Raw genomic sequence first — 9,197 nt, 5'->3', positions numbered from 1 at the left:
AAAGAAAGTCTTCTAATGAGATGATTATGTTGAAGATTGAGTCCTCATACCTAATTGTTTGACACTCATACTGCAGTTCTTGAGCAGTGCAGCAGAGAAACAAGGGCAGCAAAAGAAAGAAAAAGAAAGAAGAAAGGAAGAAAGAAGAAGAAGAAAGAAAGAAAAAGAAAGAAAGAAAAGAAGAAAGACAAGAAAAGAAAGAAAGAAAGAGAAAAAGAAAGAAAAGAAAAAAAGAAGAAGAAGAAAGAAAAAGAAGAAAGAAAGAAAGATGTATAGAACTGAATCACAACCAGCTAACAAAACAGAAAGGTGAGAAATTTAAAAAATGTTTTCATTTCTTTGATTTTTTTTCTTTTAACTTTCACTGTTGTGCAAAACCACATACAGATAAAACAAAAAAATATACATAAAAACTCTAGCATACTATAGCATATATTGCCTTTTCCTGCAAGAAGACCACTTTTATTTGTGAAGCCACATCGATGTTGCCCAACTCACTGTGGGTGATGACAGCTACCAGGAAGCTGTGTGCATCAGTGCAAGTCACCATCACCTTCTAACCTCTGTCACACCCTCAGTCCTCAGCAATGGCTTTATCATTTTGTATCTGCAACTGCACTCTTCCTGCCCAACTGAAGAGGCTATCTGGAATAACTAATAATAGCCCACTGAGAAAGCTTGGTTTGAACTACTTCACTGGGAAACTATCATTCTTGGTCAGTTTCCCACCTCATGGTACTTCTCTTTCGGAGGTCAAACTTTGACAACACTAAGCTTCAGAGTTCTTAACGAAAAAAATCAAAATGAAAAAATTGAGATTTTCTGTGCTCATACCTCTATGTGTCTTGGCATTTACACTCAGAGCTGCTCTAATTCTCTGTATTATCATGTCTACTCACACAGTGTTTGGATATAGTGCATAATGCATCTTGCTGAGCCAGAAATGAGCAATATGTTTTGGGAACTGAGGAAGAGTAATAACAGTGCCCCCAGAAAGGTTTAAGATGGATATCTGGGCCCTTCCATATTGGGGAATGAAATCTATAACTGAGCATTTTGTCTCTTCAGTCTCTGTTCTCTCACTATATCTTAGTTCAGAGAAGAGACTCTAAGTAGTTCTCCAACTCCACAGCGCCCTCTGTGGAGTCTGCAGGCTCAGCTCATCCTTCTCAAAGCAGTTATTCTTTTATATTTAATTTTCTTTCCTGCCACATGGTCTGATATAGTTCAGGATGGCCCAGACCTGAGTATGTAGCTGATACATACTCCTCTATCTGATATATGAGTTCTGGTGTTTAGTGTAAGTCACTGGTTCCAGTCCTCACATCATTCTATCACTTTGTATATTTTTTATTTTGATGAGATATTTTATCCCAGCTCATTATCCAGTAAGCCTAGGAAATCAGCTATTTAAACAATAAAATGCATCTGTGGTTTAACTTACGCCTTAGATCTTCAAGGCAACTCTCACACATTTTAAGTGAAGCCATGGGTTTCTAATAGTTGGATATGCAGATAATATTTGTGATGTTCATATTCATGATAAAAATGTTCACATAGTGGATTGGAGAGTTGGCTAATCAGATAAGAGCACTGGCTGCTCTTACTAAGGGCCCAATTTTGATTCCCTTCACCCACACAAGCCCTAAGAACGATCTGTATGCCGAGTTCCAGGGTTTCTGCCTCTCTCTCTGGCCTCTAGGAGTACTATACTCATTATCTGGTACACAGCTATACCTGCAGGCAAAACATCCGTCCATAAAAAAATATTTGAAAACTGTTCACATACAGACCAGACTGTCACTGATTAAATACTTGCCTGTCCTCTTCACTGTACACAAAATACACAGAATCTGGAGGGAGTTAAAAAAAAAAACTGAGTTAGTAAGAGATTATAGGACAGCTGGTAAACACACCCTTTTCTCTTGTCTTTCTTGTTCTCCGTTGATACAGTTTGGGTGCACTAGTAGTAATATGTTCAAAACCGTAGTGAGAAGATGTGACTATGAGCATAGGGGAGAAACTTCCTAGGGATTTATCCCGAACCGGGGGATACGAAACGGGGGTCCCCGATAAAACCTAGTGGAGAGGAATGAAAGGAGACAAGAGACTCGAGAAAATGACAGCAAGACAGGATTTCTGATCATGCCGTCCAGTTTATTATTTCCTCAGAAGCTGTGTATATAGCAAACGGGCAAAGAGGGGAAGGGAAAGGTGTCAGGTTGAAGGGAAAGGTGTCAGAAGCTCATGTCTGCTGGAATTCAGGTCCCGGGGACATCCCTAGCTGATAAGTAAATACTGAGGTCTGTGATTGTTGACTAACCAGGAAAATGCTGCTAGGAGATAAGATGCCAGGTTGATTTCCTAGACCCTGCAGACAGGATAGAGGTAAATATTTTTCTTAATTTGTGAGCTTAAGATGGCTGTAAACAAAATGCAGATCTCAAAATACAGGTCTTTGCTTCCGGTAAGGATTTACTTAAAAATAAAAAAAAAAAAATCCTGAAAATAATGAGTAATTTACCAAGGTGAAGTCATAGGATGAAAAGAACATTAATTTTAGTTTTAAAAATTAACAGGTAACTTCAAAAAATTAAAAAACAAAGTATCATTGTAATTTATCAATATGCATAAGACATAAGTCAGAATACTGGGAGATTAAAGACCTCACCCAGTGGCAAATGAAGATACAACCATGAGTTCAAACATTTGTTTTCTTTTAGAGAATTCTTTTCTTAGACATGTACCCCACTTTTAATTGGTTTTTTTTCTTTTTAAATATTGATTGATTGATTGATTGATTTTACAACCCAAACTCAGTTTCCCCTCACTACTCTTTGCCCAGTCTTTTCCCCCACTTCTCCTCTGCTCCTTCCCCATCCACACCTCCATTTTTATTGAAAAAAGGGCGGCCTCCCATGGATATCAAGAAAACAAGACATATGAAATTACAGTAAAACTGAATGCTCCACCCTTTTATTAAGGCAAGGCAACCTGTAATAAGAGTAGGGTCCCAAAAGCCAGCAAAAAGAGACAGACCCTGCTCCCACTGTTATGAGTTCCACAAGAACACCAAGCAAACACAATATAATATGCAGAGGTATTAGGTCAGTTCCATGCGTGCTTCCTGGTAGTTGGATCAGATTCTGTGAGTTCCTGTAAGTCCAGGTTAGATGATTCTGTGAGTTTTCTTATGTCTTTGATCCCTCTGGCTCCTATAATCCCTCCTCCCTCTATTCCAAGGATTCCCCAGGCTTAGTATAGGTTTGGCTTTGGGTCTCTTCATCTGTTTCCACAAGTTGCTGGATAAAGCTCTCTGGTGACAATTGGCATAAGCACCAATTCCAGCACATCTAATAGACAAGATAGACAGTCGTTTAAAGGTTATGTGACTGTGTTGATGCCCCAATCCTTCCATTGGAAGTCTTACGAGGTCACAGGACGATCCAGTTCAGGCTACCTTACCACTAGGAGTCTTGGCTAGGGTATCCTTGTAGATTCCTGGGGGGAGTTTACCTTATGCCAAATTCTACATAACCCGAAATGACCTGCCCTCTTCCAGTTGTGTCTCTTTCAATACTTTCGTCCACTCCCCACCTGATCGCTTATGTTCCAATCCCCACCCTGTCCCTAGTCCACCCATGGAATCTTTTCTATTTCCCCTTCCCAGGGAGATCCGAGGGCAAGTCCCTTGAGCCTTCCTTGTTACTTATCATCTCTGAGTCTGTGGATTGTATCATAGTTATCCCTTTACTTTACAGATAATATCCACTTAAAGTGAGTACTAACAATGTTTGTCTTGCCATAAGTTCCTATGTTGAAGTCCTGATCGTCATATGCACAGTACTGACGTGGTCAAATCTACAGGAAGTTCTGTGACTTCTCAGTTACTAGATCATTCTAAATTTTGCCCCTAGGAATGAATTAATGCTGCTCCTGAGGAGTGACTATGTTCTCCACAGTTGTCTGTTATGAAAACCATAGAGGATCCTTCTCTACTGGTTAACCTATCTTCACCATCTGACTTCTCCATTTACCATATATTTTGTGTGGGTTCCTCATAGTGCCACCTGCCATGTTGATGAGCAGATAGAGCTGTCAAGTCCTTAGACCTCATACCTCCCAGACTGTGAGCCTAGTTCATCTCTTTTCTTTATAAATCATCCAAACTGGGTATTTATTACAACAATAATTTAAGTTCATAAAATTTCATTGATTAATTTGTTTCCCTTTTAACATCTTAAAAAACTAAATGTATTTTGCAATTTCCTATCTTTGTAGAATGCCTTTTTGACTATACATTCATCCTCACTCCTTAGCTCCTTCCCATCCTGTCAATACATTTTGTTTCTAAAAGTCTCTTTCCCACACTGATACCTTTTGGTTTAGTTTTATGCTTCACTGATTTGTTTGTCTATTTTCTGGGTTTCTAGATCTGGCCTGGCCTCTGGAACAGTCAAATTCTTCTTCTAACAGTTTAGGCCAGGATTATGGAGCCCAGGGAAGGGGGTGGAGGTCTAGAGTTGTTGGGCCAAGATTATAAGAGTTTAGTGGGAAGTGGGCGTGTCTTACCTTGGTCTTCTTGCCAATCTGGCCACTGGAAAAACTGTCAGGGTATGGGGCCCCTAATGTGGAGCCAAAGGGAGGGGAATGTGTTGACTGATGTTTTTTGTCCTGCCTGGTCCCTGTAGGACATTAAGTCCCAAAGAATCACACAGAAGTCTACATTAGTTATAATCTGCTAGGCCCCTTAGCTCAGGCTTCTTATTTACTAATTCTTATAACTTACATTAGCCCATAATTCTTGTCTGAGTTAGCCATGTAGCTTGGTACCCTTTTTGGCAAGGCAGTCCAAAGGAAGCAAGATGTGACAGACTGAGCTTCCCTTTTCCCAGCATTCTTGTTGCCCTGCCTCTATGTCCCTGCCTGGCTACTGGCCAATCAGCATTTTATTAAAAATAATACAAGTGACAGGATAAAAGACTATTGTCCCTCAGCAGGGATGCATTTTGGGATTGTTGGGATGGTTTTAAACGAGTGTTAGTGTGATATGGGATTCCCTTCTGTACGCTGTGATACCATTAATGAATAAAGAAACTGCTTTGAGCCTATAGCAAAGCAGAACTTAACTATTCACAAATGTATGGTCCTTCTCCTCATTTTGCCATGTAACGTTTGTTGACTTACCTCTCATTGTGCAAATTAATACCCAACAACTACAACAGGTTTGTTCTGTGCACATTAGTATTTGTATCCAAATAATGGGCCTTTGAAGAATAAAAAGCCACAAAGTATATCATCGTCTTTCTTTTTTCAGTCCAAAAAGAAAGAAGAAGGGAATGCAACTGTTATTTAAAAAAAGTATTTAATTGGGTTATGTTACAGTTTTCATGGATTTAGTGCATTTTCATCATGGCAAGAAGCATGACATTATACCAAGCAGACATGGTGCTAGAAATGTAGCTAAGAGTCCTACATCTGGATCTTTCAGGCAAAGGAAAAGGAGACACTGGGACTGGCTTGAGCTTTTGAAACTCCAAAGCCCACCCGCAGTGATACACTTTCCCTAACAAACCACACATACTCCAAAAAGACCACACCTCCTAATCCTTCTCAGTTACTGCTGCCCACTAATTTTCAAAGATTTGAACATATGGGGAACCATTCTTCTTCAAATTAGTAACCCTAAGGCAACATATATTAGAATTTAGTAGGTCTTCATTGTTAAAAGAGTAACAACAGATAAATCCAAAGGGGACAGCTGAAGACCTATTTTATTGCCCAGTCCTTGCAGCTGCTGTCTCACATTTAGGTAGTTCCAGAGTGATCATCTATCACTGGGGAAGCTGATTAATCAATAGTTCTCAGTTCACATAACTAGGTACCCCAGTCATCCCAGTGTAGCACCAAACATCATTAAGATTCCTGGAGAGCACCTATTTCTTAGTCCATGATGAAAGCCTGGAAAGGCTGGCTCTAAAATCAGCTGATTCTAATTTGTGCCAAATTTGAAATGAAAAACCAACCATACTAAAGGTTGTTTAGACAAAAGTTCCCACGTGCTAACTCCTTTGGGTGTTAGCAATCAAAACTGGGCTCTCTTGAAGAGTAGGCCATGAAGAATATAGCTATAACTGATGGAGGTGGGTCTTCTGTCAATCTGTTGATTTCATTGGTTAATTAATAAGAAAACTGTCTTGGGCCTAATAGGTTAGAACATAGGGGGGTGGAGTAGACAGAACAGGAAGAAGGACGTTGAGGTAGATGGCTCAGACAATTGCCCTGCCTCTACAACCAGATTGCAATGAAGCTCCTGCCCAAGATGGACATACGTTAGATTTTCCCCCGGTAAGACACCACTCGTGAATGTTATGGTTTTGGTCCCTGTCCCCTTTAAGAGAACAAGCCACGCCCATTCCCTCCCATCCGCTGAGGCAGGCTGATCTTCAGCTTCCGGCCTGAGCTCACTCTCTTTTCCATCTTCCTCTCGGAGAGGCAGCTTCGCTTCTGCCTCTTTCCCCACTTCTCTACTTCCCCGTCTCTCTCTCTCTCTCTCTCTCTCTCTCTCTCTCTCTCTCTCTCTCTCTCATCTCTCTCTCTCTCTCTCTCTCTCTCTCTCTCTCTCTCTCTCTCTCTCCCCTCCTCCTCCCCCTTCATAACTCCCCTGAATAAATATTCAACCTCACATGTCTCTGTCTTCTGCCCGCCTGCCATGTGTCTCCCTGCCTGGGACCAGCCACTGCTCAGGGACCGGCAGCTATCTCTGCCTGGAACTGGCTGCTCCCAGAGCCCACTGCCTGCCACCACATGGGCCACCACCACTGCTCAGGCCACCGCTCTAAGACCGGCAGCCTTCTCTGCCTGGGACTGGCTGCTCGCAGGGCCCGCTGTCTGCCGCCACATGGCCTGCTACCACCATTTGGGACTTTATAGCATTTGCTGCTTGCCTACAGCTGCCTCCTGGGACTCCATAGCATTTTTTAAAGAAACACAATGGTGTTACACAGATTATTAGATATGGGTTAGTCGAGATGTGAATAAGAGGCTGAAACTAATGAGCCAGGCAGTGTTTAAAAGAATACAATTTGTGTGTTGTTATTTCGGGTGTAAAGCTAACCATGCGGGAGCCAGGCAGGATGAAAAGCAGCCCTGCCCACAGCTCATCACTACAGATTGGTGCCCACGTGGATAATTGAATCCACAGAAAGCTTGAGAAAGCTTGGGAAAGAATAAACTAAAGCATGTTTTCTCGGTAGCAGCAATTTCTCGGGTTTGGCTTTGCTTGCTAGAGCAAGCGCTCTCATCTACGAGAGGCTTCCTGACTCAGCTTTAGCTGCAAAACCGTGCAGCTCTTTTAGGAGGTCCTACTACGAAACACTTAAACGGTGTTGATGGAAAGCTGAGCGCATGTTTTTTGGTTTTTCAGCTGTAGCAGGAAAAAGTTTGTGCTGTTTTGAAGTGCCAGCTTTCTGGGCCGTCCTGCCAGGGCAAACTCTTTCAAGCAAGCGGTCCTGACTATGGAGCTTTTAATTGTTGTTTAACACTGTTGCAGTTTGCTTGCTGGCAGGGACCTTGAAACGCCATAGAGTTGTGGCAATAAAAATGGCTACAGTGGATACCTCCACCATGAGGTTGGAAAGCTGAGGAATGGGCTGGATCTAGCCGGCAAAGCCGCGGCTTGAATTCTACTCATATTGCTCAGTAATTTAAAGACTCATATGGTCAGAAAAAGAGAGATACAGTAAAGAGAGATTGAAAAACAAAGAAAACTTCTAAATGATTTACACTGTGAAAATATATGCATGCTAAAGGTTAAAGTTCTTAGGGTAAAAAAGGAAGAAAGAAAGTAGTTGGGTGTGATAGTACACACCTTTAATCCCAACGCTTGGGAGACAGAGATTGACCTCTGTGACTTCAAGGTGTGGTAGCACACGCCTTTAATCCCAATGCCTGGGAGGCAGAGACAGATTTCTGAGAGTTCAAGGACAGCCTGGTCTACAGAGTTATTCCAGGACAAAGATATACAGAGAACCTGTCTCAAAAAGTAAAAGTAAAAATAAACGAAATAGAGGTTAAAACAAAGCTGCACAAAGATGAAAAATATACGGAGAACCTTGATACTGTATGCTATTATGCTCTCTTTGGATTGTTTGAATGATGAGGAAGGAGCAACAGATGCTAAAAGATATTTGTTTATAAATGCTGCTGAACTAATCCAAGATAGATATTTTGAAAATACCTTGACTTCAGAATTTGGATCTAAGGATATGATACTTTGGAAAAGAGATTATTTTTACAGAAAATGAGACTCTGTGGATTGCTTCTATCCCAATATGGTATGATAGACCACGCCCTCCTGAAAGGTTGCTACGAATACCCTCAAAAAATTACTTCGCTCAACTGATGACTGAGATGAACCTGGCACACAGGTTACACCATGAAAGATCTTATTAACAGCATCCCCATTCAGCAGGAAGCAGTTTGGAGAGAAATAACTGTGCCCATGTTCCCAAATATTGTTTATAAATGTTCTTTTACATTTAAAGGGGGATATGATATAGATATGAATAATTTGCATTGATATGGATTTTGCTTTAGTGATTTAAATTTAAGATCAATTTTGTTATATGTATATGTATTTTTGATCTTGATTAAGGTATTATGATTGTGTAGTTCATTTAAAAATGTAATGTATAATTAGGAAATATAGGTTGTTAATGAATAATCATCGATAATAGTCAAGCTTGTAGTCATATTAGTTAGATTTTCTAGATATACAGAGATATATTTCAGTTAGATAGGCATACTTCATATCTTCCAAAGACTACAGAATATGGCATTTTAAATGTTTTAATAACTTAAGGCTTCATGACAATGAGACACGTCAGCTCCTGGCAGCACCAATCTACTTCAAGAGGAAGATGGGCATCAAATAGGCTTCTTCTGCAGTTTGATTAGCCATTTGGGCAAGACACTGCTCTTGCCTGGACTGTTGCATAAACTAGTCACAAAGAACCTGCAGAGAGAGGACTGCTGAACTTGCCTAAATGTGAGATGATCTTTTGGGGTTCCTGATTCATGAAAGAGTCTGCGAGACATTCTTCAGGACACAGCAGATACTGACTGAACTGTCTTTGAAATTTCCTACTTTATGGAAATGTCTGCTGGAAACTATGGGCCTGTACGCCGAAGATGGA

The sequence above is a fragment of the Arvicola amphibius genome, chromosome 2 (assembly GCF_903992535.2).
Source record: "Arvicola amphibius chromosome 2, mArvAmp1.2, whole genome shotgun sequence".
Classification (NCBI taxonomy): domain Eukaryota; kingdom Metazoa; phylum Chordata; class Mammalia; order Rodentia; family Cricetidae; genus Arvicola; species Arvicola amphibius.
This window is presented reverse-complemented; position numbering follows the sequence as displayed.